Source organism: Sciurus carolinensis, chromosome 9, assembly GCF_902686445.1.
Source record: "Sciurus carolinensis chromosome 9, mSciCar1.2, whole genome shotgun sequence".
Lineage (NCBI taxonomy): Eukaryota > Metazoa > Chordata > Mammalia > Rodentia > Sciuridae > Sciurus > Sciurus carolinensis.
Genome location: NC_062221.1, coordinates 71,678,288 through 71,694,267, shown reverse-complemented (window position 1 = coordinate 71,694,267; position 15,980 = coordinate 71,678,288). Strand labels below are relative to the sequence as shown.

At 38.7% G+C, this 15,980-nt stretch overlaps 1 pseudogene; it reads left to right on the top strand.

Annotated features, from left to right (window-relative positions):
• Positions 1-1,397: 1,397 nt before the first annotated feature.
• On the top strand, positions 1,398-2,812 carry LOC124993655 (interleukin-1 receptor-associated kinase 1-like; annotated as a pseudogene).
• The last annotated feature ends 13,168 nt before the right edge of the window (positions 2,813-15,980 follow it).

Sequence of the window (15,980 nt, the reverse complement as noted above, 5' to 3'; positions counted from 1 at the left end):
GTCTCTTCAACAAATGATTCTGGGAAAACTGAATATCCACATGCAAAAGAATGAAGTTGGATCTTCACCTTTACTATATATAAAAATTAGCTCAAGATGTGTTAAGTGACCAGCATAACCCCACATCACGTACAACCACAAGAATGGGACGTTATACTCCATGTATGCATAATATGTCAAAATACAGTCTACTGTCACATATTACTAAAAAGAACAAGTAAAATAATTTTAAAAAGAAAATGAAAAAAAAATGTGTTAAGGTTAAAGACCTAAATGTAAGTGCTAAAACTATAAAACTCTTGAAGAAAACACGAGGGAAGAGATTTATGACATTGGATTTGACAATGATTTCTTGGGATATGACACCAAAAAACAGAAAAAAGAGTAAAAATAGATAAATTGGACTATGTTAAAATTTAAAATTTCTGTGCATCAAAGGATAAAATCAGCAGAGTGAAATGGTAATTTATGAAATATGAGAAAAATATTTGCAAATCGTATCTGCTAAGAGGTTGATATCCACAATATATAAAGGACTCCTGCAAACTCAACAATGGACAAAGGACTTGAGTAGGTATTTTACCAGAGAAAATATACAAATGGACAACAAATACATGGAAAGATGCTCAACCTCATTAATCAAATTAGGAAAATGTAGATTAAAACCATAATGAGGCTGGCTGGTCCAGGATCAGTGGCTGCAGCGGCAACGGCTCGGGGACCGGCCCAGGGACCAGGCCCGGGGTAGCCGGCGGTTCCCGGCGTCCAGCACTTGTATGAAGTACCGCCCTGCTTCTACAAAGTGATGGACGCCGTGGAACCCGCCTACTGGTGTCAACTCATGACCCTGATCCCAGGTGACCAGACAAGTTGCCGAGCTGCGACTGTGCGAGCGCTGAGAGCCATGCACAGCCAGGGTCCTGTGGCTCTAGTTCAACCTCCAGGCGCGGCGGACTTCGTACACAGCCTCACACACCTGCAGCTACAGCTCGCGTGGTTCATCACCGCGTCTTGGCACCAGACCACCTTACTTCCACCCCCAGCGCCATTACCCGGATGTCCAGCAACGACTCTAAACCCTTTAAGGCTCAGGCCTGGAGTCCCCGGAATTTGAGTCCTCAGCCTCCACCCTACGCTCCCAGCTTTTCCAGGCTCCCAGATTCTTTCAGGTCCTGAGCTCTGACCGTTCCAAACTCTGCTACTGCCCTGTCACCACTGCCATTTCTAGCCCCTTCCTCTACCAAGTCGAAAAGAGCCTAGGGTCCTTACTGCGTGGGGCCCACCCCTCCCCATTCTGCTGGCCCCTCTGAGATTTCCCAGGGCACCTACAACTTCTGCGAGGGGCTCGGGAGGGCAGCTTTGGGTATGTGGACCAGGCAGTTATGAGGAATACCGTGATGTATGCCGTGAAGAAGCTGAAGGAGGAGGCTGACCTAAAGTGTATTGTGGTGAAGCAGCTATGGAGATTCTGTCACCCAAATATTGTGGACTTTGCTGGCTACTGTGCTGACAGAGGTTTCTACTGCCTTGTCTACAGGTTCCTGCCCAGTGGCTCCCTAGAAGACAGTCTCCACTTCCAGACTGAGGCCTGCCCTCCTCTCTCCTGGCCTCAGCGACTAGATATCCTTCAGGGCACAGATTGGGCCGTTCAGTTTTTACATGAGGAAAGCCCAGCCTCATCCACAGAGACATCAAGAGTTCTAATGTCCTTCTGGATGAGAGACTTATGCCCAAGCTGGGAGACTGGCCTGGCCCCTTTCAGCAGATTTGCAGGGCCAACCCTGGCCAGAGCACAGCGTGGCCTGGACACACACTGTGTGGGGCACCTGGCTTACCTGCCTGAGGAGTACATCAAGGTGGCCAGCTGACTGTGGACACTGAAACCTTCAGCTTTGTGGTGATAGTGCTGGAGACCCTAGCTGGCCAGAGGAATGTGAGGATGCATGGAGCCAGGACCAAGTATCTGAAAGACCTAGATGAAGACAAGACTGAGGAGGCCAGAGTGGCCCTGAAAGGCACCCAGACCACTCTCGAAGGAGGTGTGGCCACAGATGCCTGGGCTGCTCCCATCACTGCCCAGGTTAGTAAGAAGCACCTGGACCCCAGGCCTGGGCCATTACTGCCCCAGCTGGACCTGGCCCTAGGTCAGTTGGCTTGCTGCTGCCTACAATACCAGGCCAAGGGGAGCCCCCCTCCCCCATGACCCAGGGACACAAGAGGCTGGAGAAGCTATAGGCAGCAGTGGCAGGGCCTCTTTGGGAGCCAGAAGCTGCCAACCCTAGCTCTCTTTCCCCTCAGGAGAATTCCTATGTGTCCACCACTGGCGGTGCCCACAGTGGGGGTGTCCCACAGCAGCCCCTGGAATGCCCTCAGAAGCCCCAGCCCAGGCTGCCCAGTAACTCCTGAAAAACCCCAACCAGCTTGTGGAGAATGTTGGGAGTGTATCCAGCCTATCTGCGACCCTGCACTGCTGGCACTTGACCCCAAGCTCCCCTCAGGCCCAGCACCCCTCAGAGAGGCTGGTTGTACTCTGGGACACCTGTGGAGAATCAAGCTGGGGGAGTGGCCCAGGCCTTTGGCCCACATCCATGGAAGGATTGCCCCTGGGCAACTGCCTCATCATCATCATCGTGGTCAGAGCCACCACAGATCATCATCAACGCAGCCTGACAAAATGGTGCAGAAACTGGCCCTGTATGAGGAGGGGGTCCTGGACAGCCTGCAGCTGCTGTCATCAAGCTTTGTCCCAGGCTTGGACCTGGAACACAAAAACAGACAGGGACCTGAAGAGAGTGGTGAATTTCAGAGCTGATTTGTTCATGTAAGCAGATCCCCGAGACCCAGAAGTCAAAGTTCTCATGGTTGGAAGTGTTCATTGCACATGACCCTCTCAGCAGCCTGCAGACAGCAGGGGTGGGGGCCCGTCCTGGCAGGCAGGAGTGGGTGGTGGCCCTTGCAGCTTGAGGGGTGTGGGCACAGGCAGAGCCAGCCAGAAGGGCTGTGGGAAGCCACTGATAGGGCATGACATCTCAGAGGCCTTCCTTCAGTTCATCGCTTGGGGGCAAGGCAAGCAGATACCATCTAAGGGGTGGGCTGGTGCATGTTAGAAGGCTGCCAGCTGAACAGGCTAGTGGCAGGAGTCAAGTGGGGCTGCTGGTGCAGTGGGAGCTGGCTCCCCTGAGAGCTAGGCAAGGCATCCACAGCCCAGACCTGCAGCAACCCTTAACTCATCATGGACTTCCCTAAAACTCTGAGGAAAAGCAGCCAGTCTGCACAACAGAGCAGGTGAGGCCTGGGGCCCTCCCAGCCACTTGTAATTTGGAAAGCGAAGTATGGCTATCTTGTGGTTCAGTCCACTATCAAGAGACAGTTCTAAAATCCCAGGTGGTCCAGCAGCACCCCCTGCCCTGGGCTGGTGTTTGCAGGTTTCACCTGAGACCCATGAGCTAGCCTAAGGTGAGTTCCCATTAGCCAAACTACCCCTAGGCACAGCAGATGGGCCCCAGGCCCAACCAGACTCCAGAGGTCAAAGGTTCAGCCTCAGGCCCAGGCAGTGGTCCTGGCAGAGGGGCTGCTACCCAAAGTCTGACCCAGACAGTGAGAAGCCCCAAGTAAGCAGGAAGTTGGGGGCAAGCCAGAAAGGGAAGAGCAAGATTTTGGGGAAAATGAAAAATGTGACTCACATTTTTAAAAGCAAGTCAGGTTTTGTGTAACTAAGTGTCCTCTTGAGAATCTTCAAAAGTAGTCCAGGGCTGTAGCGCAGGCTTCCAGTGACTTTGTGTTCACCATCATGAGTCACACTACATGTTCCCATGAAGCTGGCCATCAGTGAAGGCCAAGTTGTCCTTGAGTAATAAAAACTTGCCTTTCAGAAAAGTAAAAAACAAACCACAATAGATACCACTTCATACCCATTAAGTTGGCAATTATCAAAGAAACAGAAAATAACAAGTGTTGGGGAAGATGTGGAGAAACCGGAACACCTGTGGGAATGTTAAATGGTGCAGCTGCTGTAGAAAACAATATGTTAGTTCCTCACAAATTAAAAATAAAATTACCACATGATCCTGCAATTCCACTTCCAAGCATGCATTCAAAAGAAATATAGACGGGGTCTCAAAGAGTTAGTATAGACCCCATAGTTCATAGTGGCATAAGTGTCCTTTGACATAAACAAATGTGATATATACATATAAGATAATATTATTCACTCTTTGGAAGGAAATTTTGACACATGCTACAATGTAGAGGAACCATGGGAACATAAAAATAAGCCGACCATAAAAAGGACAAGCATTGTTTATCAAGGGCTTTGAGGAGAAAGGAGTGGAGAGTTGTTGTTTAATGGGTAAAGAGTTTCAGTTTTATAAGACGAAGAATTCTGAAAATTGGTTGCACAATCAATGGGAATGTAGTTAACACTAACGAACAGTAAGCTAACAATTGGGTAAGATGGCTCATTTATGTATATTTTACAGCATTTAAAGACTATTAATATATAAGATTATATACTATTCCAGGCTACAAATGAGTGAAAGATTATTTCACAGTCTTCTGTTGGTGAACACTTACAATTCCTAGAAATAAATATTCTGGGTTAAATGGTAGGAAGTATATTAAAATAAAAGATATTAAATGTCTCTGAAAACTTGAACTACTTTACATCCCCAGTAATAGTAAATGCTGGTATTCTCTCCCCCACATTCAGTAAATCTTGATATGTAACTAAAAGCTTTGGCCAGCCTTTTGGGAGAAAAATTAACTCATTCTAAAATTAATTTACATATTATGAATTACTAGTAAAGTTGAATGTGTTTTGCTATTTTGAAAATTTTTTTTTCTCTTCTAGACTTTACTTTTTCATATCCTTAATGACATTTTATGTTGGAATTCTTATTTTCTTATTTTTTCTATACAAATTCCTTAAAACAACAAAGTACTGTTGCAGTAGTTTCTCTACTCTGATGCAACTTATTTTATCTAAGGTTTTTTTCTTTCATTATGTCAATAAAAACTTTAAAAATTAGCTGTTGAATCCATCTGTAATTGCTTTTGCATGTTGTTAGAATAATTTCTCGTACATAAATGACTATTTGTTCTGTTCCTATTGATTGTAAATGTCTATGTCTTTCTGTGCTAGTGTTTGTTTATTTTCTATTCTCTACTCAATTCTAATGTTAAATTAGCATTTTTGTCACCAATACTGCAGTATTCCATATCTCACCTATTTACCTCTTTAGGATATGTTTCGTTAGGTATTCTGGCCCATTCAGCTTCATTTTAAAAAAAAATAGTTTTGGGCTTTCCTCTAGAAGAGGACAGATAAATTCTTTTTATTTTCTTTAGCACAAAGTTTTAAGTATCTGGAACACTGTGATGCCTGGTGCTAACTTGGCATGCTGTTTCATGCTTTTTTTGTTTTGTTTTGTTTTCTTTCCTTTTTGCAGTGCTGGGACCTCTGCCCTAGGCAAGCACTCTACTACTGAGCCAATCCCTGTCAGTCATGCTATATGACTTAGTATACAGTGGGTGTTGAATAGATATTTACTAAAAGAAATGAAAAACCCTTTCCAGAAGCATTTAGGGGATATTGAAGAATATGTGACATACCAAACAGAAGACTGTTATTCACTATACCTCACAGCGTACATGGTTAAGAATTTTGCAGAAAATTTCCAGCAGAATGGTAATATGGAGATATAGACTGCGGGAACATGACAAGAACTGAATGAACAGAACCAAATCCAGAAAAATTGAACACATAATGAAGATTGAGTATGTTTCAGTCAGCCACTGCTGTTTAATACAACCTCAGTGGTTTAAAATAATAAGCATTTGTTATTGTTCATGAATTTACAAGACAGCCAGGCAGCTCTTGTCTTGGCTGGATTTTTGCATGTTTGAGGGTTGGCTGGCTATAAAGTCGTTTAAAATAACCCAGGGTTTGGAATGTGAGCTCTTCTCTATATGGTCTCTTATGTTCTAACCAACTAATCCAGGCTTGCTGAGAGAGAGCAGAAGCATGCAGTCTCTTGAGCACACACCACTTCAGATTATCACTCTCTCTGCTCAAGAAGGTGTGGTTGGAAATAAAAGGAGGACACAGATAGGAAAAAAAAATAGGAAAAATAGGGTCTTGTACTACAAAATGGGTCAATAAGGTAAAGTTGTTCTTTTTCATTTTATAAGTGTGAAAACTGAGTCTGTTATATGAGCAGATGTTTACATTTTGCCAAGTTTTCTAATAAGTAGAAATAGTGTTCCCTGAGATCAGAGCAGTCTGGATTGTCCAGTAGCTGAAGTGTGTTCTGTTTTTAAACTCAAATTTATATTCTCACCCCTTTACCCATGGTATACAATGAAGTCACACCCAACTGTACTGTATCTCACTTTATGTATTAATATTGCAGCATGCCATGTGAGGTTTAATTAGATAATAAAGCTCTTTGAAACTCTTCCCAAATAAAATAATCTTTTAAAACAATTTTTAAATTTAAAAAAAGAAAGTTTTTCAAATATTCTTAATTTCTTAATTATGGGAATCATCTCACCCAGCTTCATAAAAATTTCAGTTGAGATGTTGATTAGGATTAAATTGAATCCTAATAATGGTGGCGGACTGACATTTTTCCAATATTTAGCCATTTGTTTCAAGAATATAACATGCTTTTCTATTTCTGCTAAAGATCATTAATGCCTTTTAGCATTACTTTTATATAGTCTTGCACATTTCATTTAGATATATTCTTATATATTCTATATATTTTGAGGCTATTGTACATTGGATCTTTTGGAACGTAATGTTGACATTACATTTTATATTTGCTTTAAATCAACTATTCACGGTTGCATCTTATTCTTTTCAATGTTTTGAACTGCTTTATACAACATTTTTTCGGTGTATTTTTCAGAGATGAAGCCTTTTTTCCTTCAAATAACACTTTTGTCTGTTATATTGCTGGTTTCTCATTCATATATTTTTGCATTTGCTCTACGTAGGATGCAGGACATTTTTGTCATCTGTTTACTTTGATGATCACACTTTTGTTGTTTTGTTTTTTGGAGGCTTTTTTGTTTTGTTTTGTTTTGTTTGTACTGGGGATTGAACCCATGGATGTTTTAGTACAGAGCTATATTCCTGCCCTTTTTTTAAATTTTGAAATAGTTTCACTAAGTTGCTGGTCTTTCTACATTGCTAAAGCAGGCCTTGAACTTGTGATCCTCCTGCCTCAGCCTCCCCAGTTTCTGGGATTACAGGTGTGTATAATGCTTTTAATGTTTCTTTTTTAAGTATTCTTTTCATGTAGAGCCTTTTTTTGTTGTTGTTCTTGAGGAAATAGCTTCTATCATACCTTGCCTGAATTTGCATTAAAAATGAGTATTGAATTTCTAACTATTCTGTCATTTTTATATAAGCATGAATATTCTCTTCAACTGTCAATACAGTTGACTGTCTTAATACATTTTTACTTATTGAAATACAGAAAAGAACAATAAATACTATAACAAATACCCATTAACTACCATCAAAAAATATGTTCATGGAATCCATATGCAACGGAATGACACTAAACCCCTATCTCTCACCCTGCACAAAAATCAACTCACAATGGATCAAGGACCTTGAAATCAGACCAGAGACCCTGCATCTTATAGAAGAAAAAGTAGATCCAAATCTTCAACTTGTTGGCTTAGGATCAGACTTCCTTAACAGGACTCCCATAGCACAAGAAATAAAAACAAGAATCAATAACTGGGATAGATTCAAACTAAATAGCTTTCTCTCAGCAAAGGAAACTATCAGCAATGCGAAGAGAGAGTCTACAGAGTGGGAGAATATCTTTGCTAATCATACTTCAGATAGAGCACTAATTTGCAGTATATAAAGAACTCAAAAAACTCTACACAAAGAATACAAATAACCCAATCAACAATTGGGCTAAGGATATGAACAGACACTTCACAGAAGAAGATCTACAAGCAATCAACAAACATATGAAAAAATGTTCACCATCTTTAGTAATAAGAGAAATGCAAATCAAAACTACACTAAGATTCCATCTCACCCCCATTAGAATGGCGATTATCAAGAATACAAGCAACAACAGGTGTTGGAGAGGATGTGGGGAAAAAGGTACACTCATACATTGCTGGTGGGGTTGCAAATTAGTGCAGCCACTCTGGAAAGCAGTGTGGAGATTCCTTAGAAAACTTGGAATGGAACCACCATTTGACCCAGCTATCTCACTCCTCGGCCTATACCCAAAGGACTTAAAATCAGCATACTACAGTGATGCAACCACATCAATGTTCATAGCTGCTGAATTCACAATAGTCAGATTGTGGAACCAACCTAGATGTCCTTCAATTGATGAATGGATAAAGAAACTGTGGTATATATACACAATGGAATATTACTCAGCCATAAAGAATAATAAAATTATGGCATTTGCAGGCAAATGGATGAAATTGGAGACTATCATGCTAAGTGAGATAAGCCAATCTCAAAAATCCAAAAGACGAATGATCTCACTGATAAGTGGATGATGACACATAATAGGGGTTGGGAGGGAGGCAAGAATGGAGGAAGAAGGGACTGTATAGAGGGAAAAGAGGGGTAGGAGGGGTGGAGGGAAGGAAAAAATAACAGAATGAATCAAACATCATTACCCTATGTAAATGTATGATTACGCAAATGGCATGCTGTTACTCCATGTACAAACAGAAACAACATGTATCCCATTTGTTTACAATAAAAATAAATTTAAAAAAAAAAAAAAAGAAGTCCCCTGTTCCTGCTGATGGGCAGAATCATAGCCTCTGGGACAGGAGTCCCTGTATTTCTCCTTTGCTAGCAAAGCAAAGCAATAAACCTTCTTTTTCCTTTGTTCTCAAAAAAAAAAAAATGTTCATCGGCTGGGGTTGTGGCTCAGTAGTAGAGCACTCGCCTGGCAGCGTGAGGTTCTGGGTTTGATCCTCGGCCCCACTTAAAAATAATATAAAAGTATTGTGTCTACTACAATTAAAACAAAATAATTTAAAAATGTTACCATATAACAGATATAACATTTTTCATCAGCTGCTTCTGACTTTATACTCTCTATGTAAATCAAATATAATTTATTCTAATTTATTAAAGAAAAATAATGAGGGCTAAGGTTGTGACTCAGTGGTAGAACATTTGCCTTGTGTGTGTGAGGCACTGGGTTCGATTCTCAGCACCACAACTAAAGAAATGAATAAAATAAAGGCCATCAACAACTAAAAGAACTAAAATAAAAGATAAGATAATGACGATGAGGCTGAAGTATTTGATCACTCCTATCACTTTGATTCCACCTCTTATCTTTGAGGTATTTACTAAAATGCATTTGGAATAATTTTTGTAGTCTACTTTTTATTCATTATATGTACATATACTATAATTTTGCAAATTTTAAAGAAAAATATGTTTCCTATATTACATTATATAGGAAAACAGAATTAGTAATGTAGCTTTTTCTTCTTACTTTAATTCTTTAATAATGTGATTTTCAAATTTTGTTTTCTATAAAGTCATTTACACATTTCATTTGGCAATATTTTCCAACTTACAGTTGATACGCTGAGGAAGTTAACTACTATAAGTAGGGTCATAAGCAGTAAGTTAATGATCAGAAGTTACCACACATCCTATGTTCAACATAGCCAGTAACTTTAAAAAAAAGACTTCATTTCATAATAAATAATATAAAATAATAAAATTAGTAAAAGAAAGCATTTATGTTGTACATACGATGTGCCACACATTATTCTGTCATTTTGTATATATCAATATCCTACATTGAGACAGTCATGATATATGTACACTCCCTGTTAGAAAGGAGATGTCTTAACATTCCTTTTCTATGCTTGATTAAACTGAGGTAGAGTTTCAACAACTTGTTCATGATCATACACCTAGAAAGGGACAGTTTAAAGGTGATATTTCTAATATTAAGCACATATGACTCAGATTACTGGTTAAAACTTTTACACTCTCTTTTTTGTTTTGTTTGTTTTTTGTACTGGGGATTGAACCCAGGAACACTTTGCCACTGAATTGCCTCCTCAGCTCTTTTTTAAAAATGTTTATTTTGAGACAGGATCTCACTAAGCTTGTTGCCAAAGCTGTCCTCAAACTTGGGATCCTCCTTCCTCAGCCTCCCAAGTCACTGGAATTACAGGCATGTACCATTATGCCTGACCTAAAATTTCTAGAAAGCAACTTTCATATTATTGACCCTAAGCCTATTGAATAGAAAATGGGTTTAGTTTACAGAAGACACAGCATGCATACCATTAAATTTCAGGAAGAAATTTCCCACATGGAGTTTCCTGTATACAATTGGTAGTTATCCATATATGACTAATAATAATATATGGACACTATATTGATAAACACATCAATATACTAAATCTTCCTATCACATTGCCCTGAAAAATAATTTGGGTCCTCATTTAGAATTATTAACCTGTAACTCAATGTCTGTCCTGTCTACAGGATTTTCATTTTTCCTTATTTAATACCACATTGATTTACAGTTTCTTTAATTTCCCTTTAGCCAAAGCTAACTGAAAATATTTTTGAGCATATAATTTTTATTTCCAAAGTCTCCCTCATGAACGAAAACTCCTGTGACTTCTTTAATCAACATGAGTGATCCAGCTTGCACTGCCACCACAGGACCAAACCAAGTCCAACAAATACCCTTCTCCAGGTCCTTTTTAATCTGTCCCTCTTCCCCTGGGAGCCCCTCTGACATTCCCCTCAAAAGAGGGGTGGTTCCAAGGTTCAGTGAAAATAGACCAACTAGAAGGAACTAAATACCTGGTGTGTTTGTCATGTTTGATTAAAACAGATTTTCCTGGAAGAAAATCAGTTCAGTGGAAAGGCCAGGCCAATGTACTCTCCATTCTAAGTAGCTCAATGTCTCACTCTTCTATTGCTGCAGTGTAGTTACTTCTTTGGATTTCAGAGTCCAGGTGTGACTTCTGCCCCTAGCTATGTTTGCCAACAACTTTATGGTCTTTGCCTTCCAAGATGATGATGGACTCAATTTTTTGCTTTTTAAGCTTATTTTAAAAACTCATTTTAAAAAATTAGAAATCAATAATTTAAAAAGTTGTATCCAACACCCATACCCACCAATCAGTTTTAACTATTATTACTATTTATAATGCATTAAGGGGTGGGGATATAGCTAAGTTGGTAGGCTGCTTGCCTTCCATGCATAAGGCCCTGGGTTTAATCCCAGCACCGCAAAAAAAAAAAAAAAAAAAAAAAAAACAAACTTCCTATAATGCATTACATTTTAAATGATCTATTTGTTGTCTTATGAACTTTGCTAGCCCTGGAAACTCAGGTCCATAAAAACCTTTCTCCAATTCTTCTGGTTTTGGTGGACCCAGTGCCTCCACATAACAGTTCTATCCCTCTCCTTTGAAAAAATAATTGCTAAAGATTACATTTTATTTTATGGAACATTTCAAATATAAAGAACAACAGAAACAATAACAAAATGAATTTCCATGAATCCAGCACCCACTCTTAGCAAACATATTCTCCATTTAGCATAGAAGTATTTTTGAAGTTCATCCATGATGTAAAATGTATCAGTAATTCATTCCTTTTTCTTGCTGAATAGCATTTCATTGTGTGGATGTACTACATTTTGTGTAGTCATTGTACAAGGACATGTGCATTGTCATCAGGTTTTGGCTCTCATGAACATTGCTGCTATGAATAATTGTGTAAGTATCTTTTTGTGAATACATGCTCTCATTTCTCTTGGGTAGATTCCAAGGAGTGGAATTGCTGAGTCATGTGGTAAGTTTATGTTAAACTTTTAATGAAACTGCCAAATTGTTTTCCAAAGTATCTCGCCATTTATGTTCTCACCAGCCATGCATAAGGGTTCTAAATCTCCACATCCCTCCACATGCCTATTAATATCCTACTCTGAGGAAATGTTTATTCAAATCTTTTTTGTAAAATATTTTTAGTTGTAGATGGACACAATACCTTTATTTTATTCATTTATTTTTATGTGGTACTGGGGATCCACCCCTCTGCCTCACAAGTGCCAGGCAAGCACTCTCCCACCAGCCCTTATTCAAATCTTTTAATTGTGATGTCTATCTTCTTTTGAGTTGTAAGAGTTTGTTATATGTTCCAAATGCAAGATCTCTGTAGATATTTACCTTCTCTGTGGAGAAGTCCTTTAATACATCCTATCCTTTAACAAGTCTGCTAGTGATGGATTTTTTCCAAAAGCATCTTTATTTTGCTTTCTTTTTTGAAACATATTTAGTTTCATATAAGACTCTAAGTTGACAATTTCTTGGGTTTGGTTTGGTTTTGTTCTTGTGTTTGTCGGTTTTGTCTCCCGCCACCCCGCCTTGCTGCAGTGATGTTGAGGCAGCTTTCTGCACCTTTCCCGGAGCAGAGCGTGCTGCAGGTTTAGAGTCTAGGTCCCCAGCGTTAGCTGGCTTCCGAGCACACCCTTTTTAGCTGACTCCTCATCATGCTTCCCTTCTCAATATTCCAGGCACTTCCCAAATATGGTACTTTTTCATTTGAATCTCTGTATCAGGATCTGCTTCAGGGGGAATCTAAATTAAGACTATGCCCTTCCATTTGCGGTCCCAGATGTTTTTGCTTGAGGAAAGTTTCTTAAATTAGTTTGTAGTCCTTATTCGGTGCCATTATTTTGGATTTTTTCTTATTTTCCTATTACAGGTACGTTGGTTCTTATTTTTATTGTTTATTTCTCCTAATTCCTTATCTCTTTCCTTCATTTCTTTATGATTTAAAAATCTTTCCTTCCTTTTGCCTTTTTTGTCTTTTAGGCATCATTTTAATATTCCATTTAGTTTAATCTTTTTTAAAATTTTTAAAAATTGTAATCATTTAACTTAATCCTTCTGAAATAACTTTCCCCTTTTTTCTGTTTCTTCAGTGAGAATGTCAGTGAGTGTTGCCACTCTTTTAAGCCTTTTTCTCCGAGCACTTCATTTCTTATTTTTAAAATTCTTGTGCTGTTTTTCATATCACTGTCTTGATTTCTTCTATCTACCTTATTTTGAAATTTAGGCTAGAGTTTTCATGTATTTTGTGGGTATATCTGGCATGATTTCACGGTCCCATAGGGATTTTATTCTGCTTTTTATTTTCCCTTTTAATAATGGATCCTTTTTGTTGTGCATTTTTTGTGTGAAATGAATTCTGTGCTCTCATAAGTGAAGAAGGGCAGGCCAGGAAGATTTTCTGTTGTATGGTTTCCCTTTTTGTTGCTTTTTGCAGTTATTGGAAATCTGCCTTCTCCAAGCCAGTCCTTCTATTGGAAGCTTCCTCCCCCAAGTCTTCTCTTTTTTGCAGGATGGTGATAAGAGGGGCTGTATGGGTTGTTTGTGTTCAGCGATCCCTGCCAGCAGATGCCCACACTTTGGTTCCCTATTGCAGGGTTTTGTTTGGAAAGGGAGCTTTGGTTTAGTTTCATGAGCTCATGGGGCCTCGATATCTCACCCTTTTTAGATGTAGGTTCTTGGAGCTCACTTACAAATCGAAGCCTGTAGAAGTGCTGTCCATTTTGAACCTTTTCTCAGAATGTCTGCTGAACTTTACAGGGTGTGGCTGTTGGTGTTTGAGGGGTTCTTTTCTTCTCTATTCTCTAGCTCAGAGGATGTTGCACTATCTCCCTCTGCATCTTTGTGTGCAGATGACAGGGAAGTCAGAACCAAGGAAAAACTCCAAGACCCATTTGAAAAGAAAAAAAAGAGTTGTCAGAAAAAACTGGTTATTACATCAAGAAATAAGTGTAAAGTTTAGGTGTAGAAAGTTACAGTCCTGCTCGAAGGGATGATATTTTAAACAAAGAATCAGGCTAATCATGATTTGAAACAAAAAGCTGTAAACATGTATAAAAGAACATTTTTTCCTTTATTATCTATAAGCTTATTTATTTTATGTCATTTAGATACAAACAATTAGAAAATAAGTTTAAAGCTTTTTACTTTTTTCCTTAACAGACTAAATATAGTCCAATGACATAGTTTACATTCTTCTGCTTATATTGATTTGTAATCCAAAAACTACTTTCCACTTAACAGCATATCTCAGTCTACATGCTGAATTTTTATCAGAAATACTTGATCTGTCTTTGGGTTTCATAAAATTTACAGTTGAAAAAGTAAATTCACATACTCAAGTTGTTGCAAGCATACTAAAATTTTTCCCAACTGAATTGAGAATGACTTCTCAAATTTAAATTAATTAAAATTTACTAAAATTAGAAGAAATTCAGTACCTGAGTGGAATTAACCACATTTGATATGTTTAACAGTGATTTAGAGTAACAGCCACTAAATTGAACAGAACAGCTGTAGGGAGTAATTGCAAGGCTGGAGAACACAGATTATTTCAATTTTGTACTATTTGCACATATTGCTTATCTACATAAATGAATAAATTGATTTCATTGTTTAAAAGAAACAAACAGTGAGTTTTAAAGCAATAAACAGTATGTAGTTAGGTTGTGGAAATCACAAAAACACCCCTACAGGATATATGGGGAGAGGGAGCAGTTATCTTAACATTATATAAGTAAGTTTCTCATGGCTTAGAATGAAATTCCCAGAGATAACATTCCATAAACACATTTCAAAAGTACTATATCATGAACAACTTATTTGAAAATAAATATTATGTGCTTGGCAAATCTGTTATTTAACTAAAAGAATAGGATCAGACTGTTAAACGAGATGTAGGTACTAAGGTGAAAACAGTTGGAGTAGAATAATTTTATAAAATGTTAAGGATATGGTAAATAACATCCCCCAAGAAAAGGGGAATAACAGCCTCCAGGGAGGAGGGAGGACAACGAATCCCTGGAGAGAGAAGGTAAACATTAGGCTCTGAACTCTGGTCTTTCATCCTTTCCCAGTAACACTGAGTCCTGGAGGAGAAGGCAAACTATCCCAGTATAAGGAGTTTCAAACTTTTACAACTATTTCCCTGAGTTAGAATGAGTTTTAAGCTTTTATAGCTGTTTTCCTGAGCTAGATTTTTAACCTGCACAGCTAGTTTCCTGACTGCCCAGCAGGCACATCCCAAGTCTCTAATGATTAAGTCACACTAAACATTCTGCTGTGATTAACTCTCATTAAAACATAAAAACAGACCCCTCTTGTAACCAGTTGCCATTTTCTCCCCTGAAAATGTGCCGCTCCACTGCTGCTTATTAAAGCCAGCTTGCTGATCCAAGGTCTGCTCCTGTTTTTAGTTATTTTTACTTGCAAAATGTGAACAGAAAAAAATCAAATATTTCTGAATTCATAGTTTATATATATATATATAAACATATATATGGACATATACATATATAAATATAAACATATACATATACATATAAACATATATATGGATATATACATATATATGGACTTCAAAAATTAGATACTATAAATTTAAGAATATGCACTTTTAAAATGTGCTTAAATATGTTTTATTTAAGTTATTTCCATCTATGTTTATAAGTGGAATCAGCTTATATTTTTTCTAGTGTTTATTCTTACCTGGTTTTAGTATTGGTTTTATAGACTTTAGGTACAGGAAGTAGGGCCCAAATAAAAGTCCTTCCTTTTTATTGAAATGGGGTGTGTTATAAGAGAATTAGCACAGCTTTGTCTTGAATTCTACAACTCACTTGTGTTTGGCAAAGGGAGGGAAATTGAGGTTCAGAGGCAAATGAGTGGGTCACAGAGGTAACCAGTAGTGTAACTAATTGAAACTTCAAAAGTCTTTTCTTTTTCTTTCTTTTTTATTTTCCTTTCTCTCTTTCTCTTGAGAGAAATGGTCTTACTATGCTGCTCGGTATGATCTTGAGCTCATGGGACCAAGGGATCCGCCTGCCTTCCTGTCTCAAGTAACTGGGACTACAGGCATGTGCCCCCACACCCAC